This window comes from Mus caroli, chromosome 10 (assembly GCF_900094665.2).
Source record: "Mus caroli chromosome 10, CAROLI_EIJ_v1.1, whole genome shotgun sequence".
In the NCBI taxonomy this organism is placed as follows: domain Eukaryota; kingdom Metazoa; phylum Chordata; class Mammalia; order Rodentia; family Muridae; genus Mus; species Mus caroli.
The window spans coordinates 102,641,165-102,652,281 of record NC_034579.1 but is presented as its reverse complement, the minus strand read 5'-3'; positions in this window follow the sequence as shown (position 1 = coordinate 102,652,281).

Below are 11,117 nucleotides of genomic sequence, written 5' to 3'. Positions count from 1 at the left end.
CTAATTGAGAAAATGCCTTACAGTTGGATCTCATGGAGGCATTTCCTCAACTGAAGCTCCTTTCTCTGTGATAACTCCAGCTGTGTCAAGTTGACACACAAAACCAGCCAGTACAGGTATTCTCCACCATGTCTTGTATACACAAATAGGAACAGTTCCTCACTTAATTGGCTTTGTACATCCCCTAGTTTCCCATGTTTACCACTTCAGTTCAGGTTGCTATAACAACAACCTAATGTATAATCTAAACGGACATATGTAAGTACATACAATAACTTTTGAGACAGCCTAGCTATGTAAGCATGGGTCAGTGTTCTGTAATCTCCCATATGCTGAAAATGCTAGAAGGTAAAAAAAAAAAATGAAGAGTTCTCTCCTCATAGACATATGTAGAAAAGGTTGAAGAAACCAAAACAACTGATTATTTAAAGATTCTCAGACCATTAGCTGTCAAGGAGAAGAGTGACTGACTGATCCGTAGGATAAATATTAATCTCAAACCTCATTGAATCATCAATGAAAATTGCTTAATGTATTCTAATTTATTCAAAGAAGGTAGTCACAAATGACATCACCCATGGTATTTTGTTTGAGCCGAATTTGGAGTGATCCTCACATGGTCTACCCTTCTGCCTCGACCGCGGCCCTGGGATTGCAGACAAGAGCCACATGCCCAGGTTAGAGCACTGTTTTCTTTCCAAAAACCTTCTTCCCTTCAGTCTTTCTCATGTGCCATGACAAGTTTGTCATTTTGTTTTAGATGAACCTTTCAATCTGTCAAATTAGGTCAAAGATCTGAGTCATTTCCTTTTTCAGAACTGGTAGGTGAATGTGTAGGGTGGAGGAGGAGGAAGAGAGCCACCCACTTACAAGGCTTCACTCACAGGGACTAGAATGTATGTAATCCTCAATAGTTATGTGCTGAATAAAAGTATTTTTTGAATATGGAGATGGTAACTGAGCTTACCACCCGCTAAACGATTATATTAAATGGAAGGTTAATCACCTTCTTAGGAAGCCAGACAATTAACTAGAGAGCCAGACTACTAGTGAGAGCGACTAGTAATTGGTGAGCAGAGAAGGAACCAGATAACCTGAGGTCTTGCTATTCAGTGAAGATGCTATATCACCTAATATTCAGGGTCCTCTTCTTAGTTGGATGCAATGATCTGGAGACTTCCTTTTAAATTTCCTTCTTTCTTCTGCTCTTCAAAATCTCCGCTGCCAGAGTTATGTATAGGACAGTTTCAATATGTGAGGTTTCTTTTTTGAGCAAATATACACCCAACAGTTGGTAATGAAATGTTAAGAGTCTAGAAGGCGGGTGGCAACTGAAGATTCCAAAATGAAAACCCTTCGCATAGGAAAGGGAGACTGGAATTATTTGTACTTTGGGATGGTTCCCCACAAGGAAAAGCCTGACAAAGTGAAGCAGACTAAGAATAGACCTGGAGGGTTCCAGCACCGATCTTCAGAGTTCATTTGGGTTTTCCCAAAAAAACTTTTACTCATATATTTGCATGCATTTAATGGAACAAGTGTGTAACTGGGGAATTATTGAAAGTGAGTGCAAATGTTTCTGTTCTAGCCATTCTGTATGATCGTTTGGGGATGAGATTTTATACCCTAAAAAAGGTGATCAGTAATAAAGTGCAGCCAATATTATGAGGTCATTCTGTATAAATAATGTTTACCTATCCAACATCCCCCAGTAGACAGGGGAATAGCTACAGACCTACTCATAAGTGATTTAGATATTCATTCTGTGTTGATCCTGTGCATATTGTGCATGAAGTGCTATCTAAATTGTAGAGCTGAGACCAAACTCCGTTTAGAGAGTATAGTGAAATGATCATTTGCTAAGAATTGAAGGTTTGTTATCCAGTTCTCAGACAAGGGTCCTTGCTGGTAAGATTTTCTATTGCATTTCCTGATTTCTTTCCTGTAGGTCACTGGACTGGGTAGTCTCTTTAGTCCTTTCTGGTTGGGATTTGAGACTTAGTGATGGAGCATCGCTAAACAGAAAGATGACTGTGGTTAAGCTTATGAGGCTTAAGACTTGAATGGGGAAGAACTGCACTTAGCTTCCTGGAGTTAGTAAGGTCATTTTTACAGCGTGGCTACTGTATCTCTAGTATCAATAGGTTTATAAGGAAGGGAAACGCATCTCCTCTGCTTACTTGATATGCTTTATGTAACTCAGACAGCAGTACTCTCAGGAGAAATATAAGAGCCATAGAGGCAATTCTAGATTTTTCTCATGACCACATTAATAGGCAACTATTACTATAGCCAACATACTAGTTCAATGATTAAATAGAACTATTTTTATATTTAGAACTATTTTTATATAATACCTTTTGCATGTTTTGCAACCTTACTTATTTATGTGATTTTTTTTTAAATCCTTAAAATTCATGTATTCTATGCTTACAATTCAGATGTCAAACTTCAATCAGAATAATTTGGTCTGTATTTAGATTTCAATAAAAAATGGAAAAGATTGAAATAAATACTGAAAGTTGGTATCAGTCTTGAATTTAAATTTTAGTAATCACCATAAAAATAAACTAAATGTTGAGTTCCTGGATTGTTCTGCTCTCAGGTGCTAAAACCTCTCTGTGCTCAGTGGTTAGTACTGAATAGGACAACAGAGTTCTAGCCACACTTGATCCCTCTTGCAGATGCTGGGGCTTTCAGCTGAAATGCAAGCAAAGAGCTTGGTTCAGAAACCTTATATATTGTATCTATTTGAAGAACTAATTAAACTCAAGATCATTATAGTTTCACTTTAAAGTTTGCCTCTATTTGCAGAGGTTGCATTTCTTTATCTTCAAACTTTAGTAATAGCTTAGTTTCTGTTTTCTGTGGCTGTGTTACAAAATCACTAAAGGGAGAAACATACAGCCCACCATGATGATGAAGTCAAAGTAGCAAGAACTGGAAGAAGCTGGTCACATCATCCACAGTCAGAGGCAGAGCAGCCTAGATGCAGGCTGCCACTCAGTTCCTTTTCTCTATTTTTACAGTTCAGAAGCACAGCCAGGGAATGGCACCACCCACAGTGGCCAGTTCTGCTCAACAGGATCAAGATAACCCCTCCCCCCATTTCCTAGGTAATTCTAGACCTGTTACGTTGAAAATGAACCATAACCATTACAGCTTACCACCACCCATGTCTGTCTTTTCTAATATTTTTCCACCATGTAGTATAAAGCCATACATTTAACCATGAAGTTAATAAATGTGACTACCCTTTCTTTAAATAGCTTAAAATTCTGTATCAACCTTTTTGTCTCATCTTTCATATATCTAAGCTACTGCTAATTATCTGTCATCTCTATTGGGATATGTTTTTAAAACAGTAACAGAACAAATTTTTCTTGCTGTCTAACTTCATTGGGGCAACTACAAGAAAGTTCTATCATGAACAATGTGTTTTCCATATTAAAATATCTATTTTTTTATGCTTCTTGAGAGTAGCTAGCCTAAGATTAAAGATATAGAAGATTCTGTATATGGTGAGGTCCCACTTTCTCATAGACGGCTTCTGCCTTCACCCTTATGTGACTGGGAGGTGACCGAACTGTCTAGGCTTTCTTTGATAAAGCCATGATATTGTTGGTGATGGCTTTACTTTCATGAACTAATCACCTACTAATAGACACCCTACTGGTCCATTCAAATTGAGAGGCTAGGATTTTAACTCATGGTTTTTATGGAGATACAGTCCATCATACTTTATTTCTGTATTTGGGTAGTAACAGAGCCTTCCTCACTTTTTAAATTTTATCTATCTATCTATCTATCTATCTATCTATCTATCTATCTATCTATCTATCTATCTATCTATTTACATTCTGAATGTTGCCTTCTCATGTTCCCCCCTTGCAGAGTTCCTCCCTAATCCTCCATCCCCTTCTCCTCTCAGAGGGCAGCCCCTCCCATATGCCCCCCACCCTGGTGCATCAAGTCTCTGCAGGGTTAGACACATCCTTTCCCACTAAACTCAGACAAGGCATATAAATATATGCTACATATGTATCAGGGAACCAGGACCAGCCCATGTATGCTCTTTTGTTGGTGGCTCAAACTCTGGGAACTCCCAGGAGTCTAAGTTAGTTGACACCATTGGTCTTCCTGTAGGGTTGCCATTCCCTGTGGTGTTCTCCAACCCCCATCCAATATTTGTCTGTAGGTATCTGCATCTGTCTCAGTCAACTGCTAGGTAAAGCCAACCAGAGGACTGCTACGCTAGGCTCCTGTCTGCAAGCACACATAACATAGCATCATTAACAGTGTAAGGGATTTGTGCCTGCTCATTGGATAGGTCTCAAAATGGGTCAGCCATTGGTCAGCCAATCCTTCAGTACTTGCTCCATCTTTGTCCCTGCATTTCTTTTAGACAGGACCAATTTTGGGTCAAATGTTTTGTAGGTAGATTGGTATCTTCATCCCTCCACTGGGGGGGGGGGCATCCTGTCTAGCTACTGGAGGTTATGTCCTCAGGTTCCATATTCCAACTGTTGGGCATTTCTGCTAAGGTCACCTGCATTGACTCCTGGGAGCTTCCCTCATCCCAGGTCTCTGAAACTTCTTAGGGCATCTCCCAGTCCCTGACCCCTGGCAGATGCAGATTTCCATTCATTCTCCTGTCCCTCTGGGTTTCTCTCCTGTTTCTCCCCATATCTGACCCTGTGTCCCTATTCCCGTAGCTCTTCCCTTACCCACTCAGGACCCTTCTCTCTCCCTCTGCCTCCCATGACTATTTTGTTTCCCCTTCTAAGATATATTCAAGCACCCTCACTTGGGCCTTCCTTCTTGTTTATCTTCTCTGAGTGTGTGTATGGTGTATCATGTGTATTCTGAAATTTTTGGATAATATCCACTTACCAGTGAGTACATACCATATATGTCCTTTGGGGACTAGGTTACCTCACTCAGGATGATATTTTCTAGTTCTTTCCACTTGCCTGCAAAATTTACGACACCCTTGTTTTTAATAGGTAAAATACTCCATTGTGTAAATTTATCACATTTCCTGTATCTATTCTTCAGCTGAGGAACATCTGGGTTGCTTTCAGTTTCTGGCTTTTAGGAATAAGGCTGCCATAAACATCTGGGAGCATTTGTTCTTGGGGTATGGTGTAACATATTTTGTGTATATGCCCAGGAAGGGTATAGCTGGGTCTTCAGGTAGACCTATTTTCAATTTTCTGAGGAACTGCCAGATTGGTTGTACCAGCTTGCAATCCCACCAGCAATGGAGGAGCATTCCTCTTTCTCCATATCCTTGCCAGCATCTGGTGTCACTTGAAGATTTTGTTTTGTTTTGGTTTTTTGTTTTATCTTAGCCATTCTGCATGGTGTGAGGTAGAATCTCAGGGTTATTTCGATTTACATTTCCCTGATGACTAAGGATGTTAAACATTTCTTTAAGTGCTTCTTTGCCTTCCTCACTTAAAAAAAAAAGAAAAATCAGGTCAGGTTCTATAGACTTTTTTTAAGGATCAAAAAACTTCAGAGATCCCCAAGGGCATTTAAAGGAGTAGGACTGCTCTGAGCACAAGATCCGAATCTCGTGGAAGATAAACATTATCTTAACATTTGCAAATACAAATGAGGACGGTATTGAGAGGTTTGGGGATACCATAATAAGAATGAAAAACCTATAAACACTTAAACTATGCTATGTAGACAAACTATGTCAGAGGAAACAGACTGAGGAATTGCTTTTCCTAACTGGTGTGGTTTTCCTCTGGCTTTGTTCCCTTTTATTCTTTAGGTTCACCGTTTCTTAGTCATGCTTCTGCTTGCCAGTCCAACTCCCTCTTAGAAAATTGTAGAAATACTCCTAAAATGAAATGTATTTCCCCACTACATGAATGTTTTGGCCTTAACACAAATGATTAGTGGTTATTTTCAAATATCAAACAAATATCTTGACTAGATATGCTTTCTTATTTGTATAAACTAATTGTAAAAAAAAAAAGTCATGGGTTTCACTGTGACACCTCCATACTTTTATAGTTTCTTAACATCTGAAAGTATAAATGTAGTTTATCTGAAGAAGCTAGAGCACTGATTATAGAGAACACTACATATATGTAGTTCCTATTTGAGTGTAACACAGCAATTAGCCTTATTTTTTTCCTGTGTGCCCTTTAGCTGTTGGTTTTCCTTGGCATCAACTGATAATTTTATTAGCCAGCTTGAGTAAAAGATGCCTTTCATGCTGAGTAATTGCTCGGAAATATGAAGTTATTAATATTACCAGTATATAAAAGCATTAGGACTTAAGTAAAATGAAATTAATTTTACCATCACAATTAGAATTGGCATTGATTGTATTGTAGTTGTCAACTGGAAAATAATGTGTCTATATTCTATTAGCATGGAAAATAATGGCAGAAAGTTCTGTGTGGCCAGCTGGTGTCCTCACTGGGACAGTGGCCTCCCTCCTTGCTCCTGGAGGACACTGTGGATTTGCAGTCTGCTCTGGAAATTTCCTTCTCAAAGAACAAATTGCAAAGGATCTGTAAGACCTCCAGAGAACTAGAAAATAGATCGTGTGCAAATAGATGAAAACATTTCTCCAGCCAAGCAAATATTGATACGGCTAGAATCGGACCTATAGTCACAATGTGGCCATTAATTTCAGAGAAAGGTCAAGTTAGAGATATCAGCAACATCTGTTAGGCACAAATAAAAGGGAAACTTGAAAAATCAAAGCTGAAGGCAGTTTTACAACATTGCCTTTTTTATTGGGAAATTGACCAGTGTTAATTTAGGTATAGAACCATAGACTATAGGAAAAAATTCAAACTCATAATATGAAGTATTTTAAGATGCTTTAGTAATATAAAGTAGGTATTAGAATAATTTTAGCTATTTTTCTATAAAATGACTTATTCTATTAAATGATTCATTTAGAATATAATGCCTAAACCTAAGAAAAGTTGATAGGATCCCAAAACAAATACAACTGTGCAGCTGTCAACTGTTAAGTTCATGCCACATTTTTTTTAAGACTTATTTATTTTATGTATGTTGAGTACACTGCTACTGTCTTCAGACACACCAGCAGAGGGCATCAGATCCCACTACAAATGGTTGTGAGCCACCATGTGGTTGCTGGGAATTGAACTCAGGACAGTGCTCTTAACCGCTGAGCCATCTCTCTACCTTCAAGCCACATTTAATCTATATAAAACACAAACTACAAAATTCTGAAAGTAACACATTGGTAGTTATGGTTTCATGTACATTTCAGCATCTCAAAGTAGATTTTAGTAATTATCTGTTACTCTCAAAGTAAGACATCTGTTTGATTTGCTGACATATATTTTATAATCTTATTAAGTTAATGAATAGTTTAAAGACAAGTGAATGGCTAACAAAAGGATAAACTCTTTAGGCTTGCAAGGAATCACCATTTCATTATGAAGAAGGCAATAAAGAGCTCAAGAATTTAGTTCTATCCCCAAAGCAATGGAGGATGGGCTGGGGAATGCACAGACAAATAGTAGAAGCAGGAGGCTCTCACAGCCCACACGTATCACGTTTGCATCTTGCAAGAAGAAAAGTCTTCTTGGAATGACTGCTAGCCAATGGTGAGGGTTTGACAGGTCTCCAAACTTCCATGTAGTTGGAGCTTAATCGACCAATTCACATTATCGATGGTATTTGGAGGTTAGACTTTTTGGAGATCTTAGAATCAAGAGAACTTTTCCCTAAAAAAAAAAAAAAAAAATGACTTGCCCTGATCAATAGTTTAATCTCTTCTTAGAATAATGGATTATTGGGTTATTATTGATGGCTTTGTTATTTTAAAAATGTTCTATTCAATGTTCTCCATTTGATACATTCTACCAAGCTATCATACAGTCAGCAAACCCATACTAGATCCCAACACATGCTATAGAAACTAGAGACAATGAGCCCAAGCACTCGTTTTTTAGAAAGACTTCATGGGAAGTTTATGACAGCAGCAGAAGAGGAATGCCAGGTTTTCTTTAAAGCTGTTGCCTGTTTTTAAAAACCCTACTCTTCCAGAAACTTCTTCAGAGTATCAGGAGTACCTAGTGTAAAGCCTAGGGCATGCCAGTATGTCACAAGAAAGGAAAGATGTTCTCCTCAATATGTTGGTATTCAGATCCACTTCAGTGGCTCTAAGTGGTCTTTGCAAGCATCAGAAGCCAACTGAAAGCCCCAACAGCCTCTGCTTCTCCACCAGCAAGTGAGTTCAAGTCTCATGGGTGCTGTGTTTGTGTATATGGTGTGTAGAGGGTAGTTAGGAAATCTTAGTAAAATTTGTTTTGGATATTTTATTTATTTACATTTCAAATGTTATCTCCTTTCCGGATTCATCTCCCCTCCCCCGAGACCCCCTACCCTATCCTCCTTCCCCCTGCTTCTAAGAGAGTACTCACCCACCACCACCCACTCCTGCCTCCCCACCCTGACATTCCCCTATACTGGGGCATCAAGCCTTCCCAGGACCCAGGTCCTCTCCTCCCATTGATGTCCAACAAGGTGATCCTCTGCTACCTATGCGGCTGAAAGAACATCAGCATGTTTACTTCCCTACTGTGACAAGAGGTTTAGAAAATAGACAGTAAGAAAATTGGAGGTAAGACTTTATTTTCTATATGAGTACACTGTTGCTGTCTTCAGACACACTGGAAGAGAGCTTCTAATCCCATTACATATGCTTGTGGACCACAATGTGCTTACTGGGAATTGAACTCAGGACCTCTGGAAGAGCAGCCAGTGCTCTTAACTGCTGAGGCAAGGCCTGACACTATTACTGATGTTATGATGTGCTTACAGACAGGAGCCTAGCATGGCTGTCCCCTGAGAGGCCCTACCAGCAGCTGACTGAGACAGANNCAGATACTTACACCCAACCATTGGACTGAAGTTGAGGACCCATATGGTTGAATTGGGGGAAGGTTGAAGAAGCTGAAGGGGAGGATGACCCCATAGGAAGACCGACAGTCTCAACTAACCGGGACCTCAGGGAGCTCACAGTGACTGAGCCACCAACCAGGAGTAGGATGGCAGATAGATATACAGCACACAGATAGCAGAGGTCTGCCTGGTCTGACCTCAGTGGGAGAAGTACTTAATCCTCTAAAGACTTGAGGCCCCAGGGAAGGGCAGGGAAGTACCCTCTCAGAGGCAAGGGGGAAGAGGAATGGAATAAGGAACTGTGGAAGGGGAGCCAGGAAGGGGAGTAACAGCTGGAATGCAAATAAAAACAATTGTTCTAAAAACAAGGTTTTTGGTGGGTTTTTATCCAAAAATAGAAATTTAGAATATTGAAAAGAAAAATTGGAGATAACTCTATATTTTGTCTTTTTGGCCCATTCTTCGTCTTAACAGTCTCTTTATAAGACAGTGACTTGAACATAATAGTTGTTCATTAATGATGCTGACTGTCTAAGAAGAGACTTGTGAGAACTTCTGGAATTGATGGTTGCTAATTAATCATCTTTAATTTTTAAAAATTACATTAGCCAAAATGTGCTATCTTTAGGGCCTGCTGGTTGAGGAGAAATTTATTCCCCAAGTTGATGGAAGTAAACGTACAAAGTTTGATTACAAACGGTAACAGTATCTTGTCAGTACTCGGAATTTGTCTTACCTCTACTGGAAGTCCATCTTGGAGACTTGGTCTTGCAAATATTTCCCATCTGTTTGAAGGCCATATCCTTGGTCACAAAGAAATGAGGTGAATTTATAGATTGTGCAACCAAGTTTGAAAGGGATAACTATCCTTGATTCATTTCTACAAAAACAAACAAACAAAAAAGAAACCTGTGTTGGAGAAAATCGCTCTTCTTGGTTTACCTCTATTTCAAATCCCCAGACGCTCTCACATTCCCACAAGCTAACTGATTAATCTTTATAGATGCATTTCATCATCTTATGTCTTTACCCTTCGTTTCTTTGTGAGTTCATTCGCATCTCAATAAAATAAGAAATAAAAAAATAAAATAAAACAAACAAACAAACAAACAAACAAAGAAACACAATTTACGACTGATGATCGGTGGAGCCTGTGGTGTTGGTGTGGCATGGGAAGATGAAAAGATGCTTAGGATACTGCCAGATACAGTTTTAAAGTGAAGCCTTATTGACTGGTGTCTGTAAAGTTTGCTACAACAACTTTTAAATACATTGAATGGCTTGTTCTGTTAGCTTTCTATTACTGAGTGAAACATAACCATATTTGTTTACTAGTGCATGGTTTTGTAAGTTGTAAATCAGGCTGGCACCCTTGCTTTCTGTGTGGACAGTCTCACAAAATTGGGATGAAAGTGTCTGCTGAGATGAGACAAACCTACAGAAAGGGTGCACATCCAGGGGTTGGCAGTGTTGGTGGTGGGATTAACGCTTCCATTTCTTTCCTGAACATCATCTTGGCATCCCTCTCAGATCCAGGAACCAGGCTGAGTTCTTTCTGGTTCCCTACATTTTCAGTGCCTGGAAAGCTGATGAAATTGTTTTCCTTGGACTTTCCTTATCTGTTACAATGTGATTAAGTTGAACTGACTTACCTAATCACCTGCTTTCTGCATAAGGTATTAAATATGCAAATATGTCATCACAGGAACAAATTCTACTTCTGACCCAAAGGAAAATTATGTAAGAAATAGGATCATTTTCTCTCACTCTTAGAACCTTGCCAACCATAGGTGCCAAAGCTTAAACATCAGACTATTTTAAATAAAAGGAATGCCTTTTCTCCTAAAAAAGTCTCTGTTTTCAGCCTAGAGTGTACCACTCCAATAACCAATTATACCCCAAAGATGACAGCCACCCTTTGCAGATATTTTCTAATCCAGTACCATGGTGAGTACCATCATGGTACTCACTCGTAATATATTCCTAACCAGGTTCCCTATACAAGAAATCCAGTTTTCTACAATGTCAGTAAACAATACTGAAACACAACATTTGTGATAGAGCACATATTCTCAGCTCTCCAGTCCCAAATTTCCCTAGAAAATGAACCTTTCAAAGAGATCTGTGCTTTAGCAATAATGAAGCAGTCCTGAGCTAAACATTTGGGCTCTTCTTGCCTCCCAAGGCTGAATCTTATAATAACA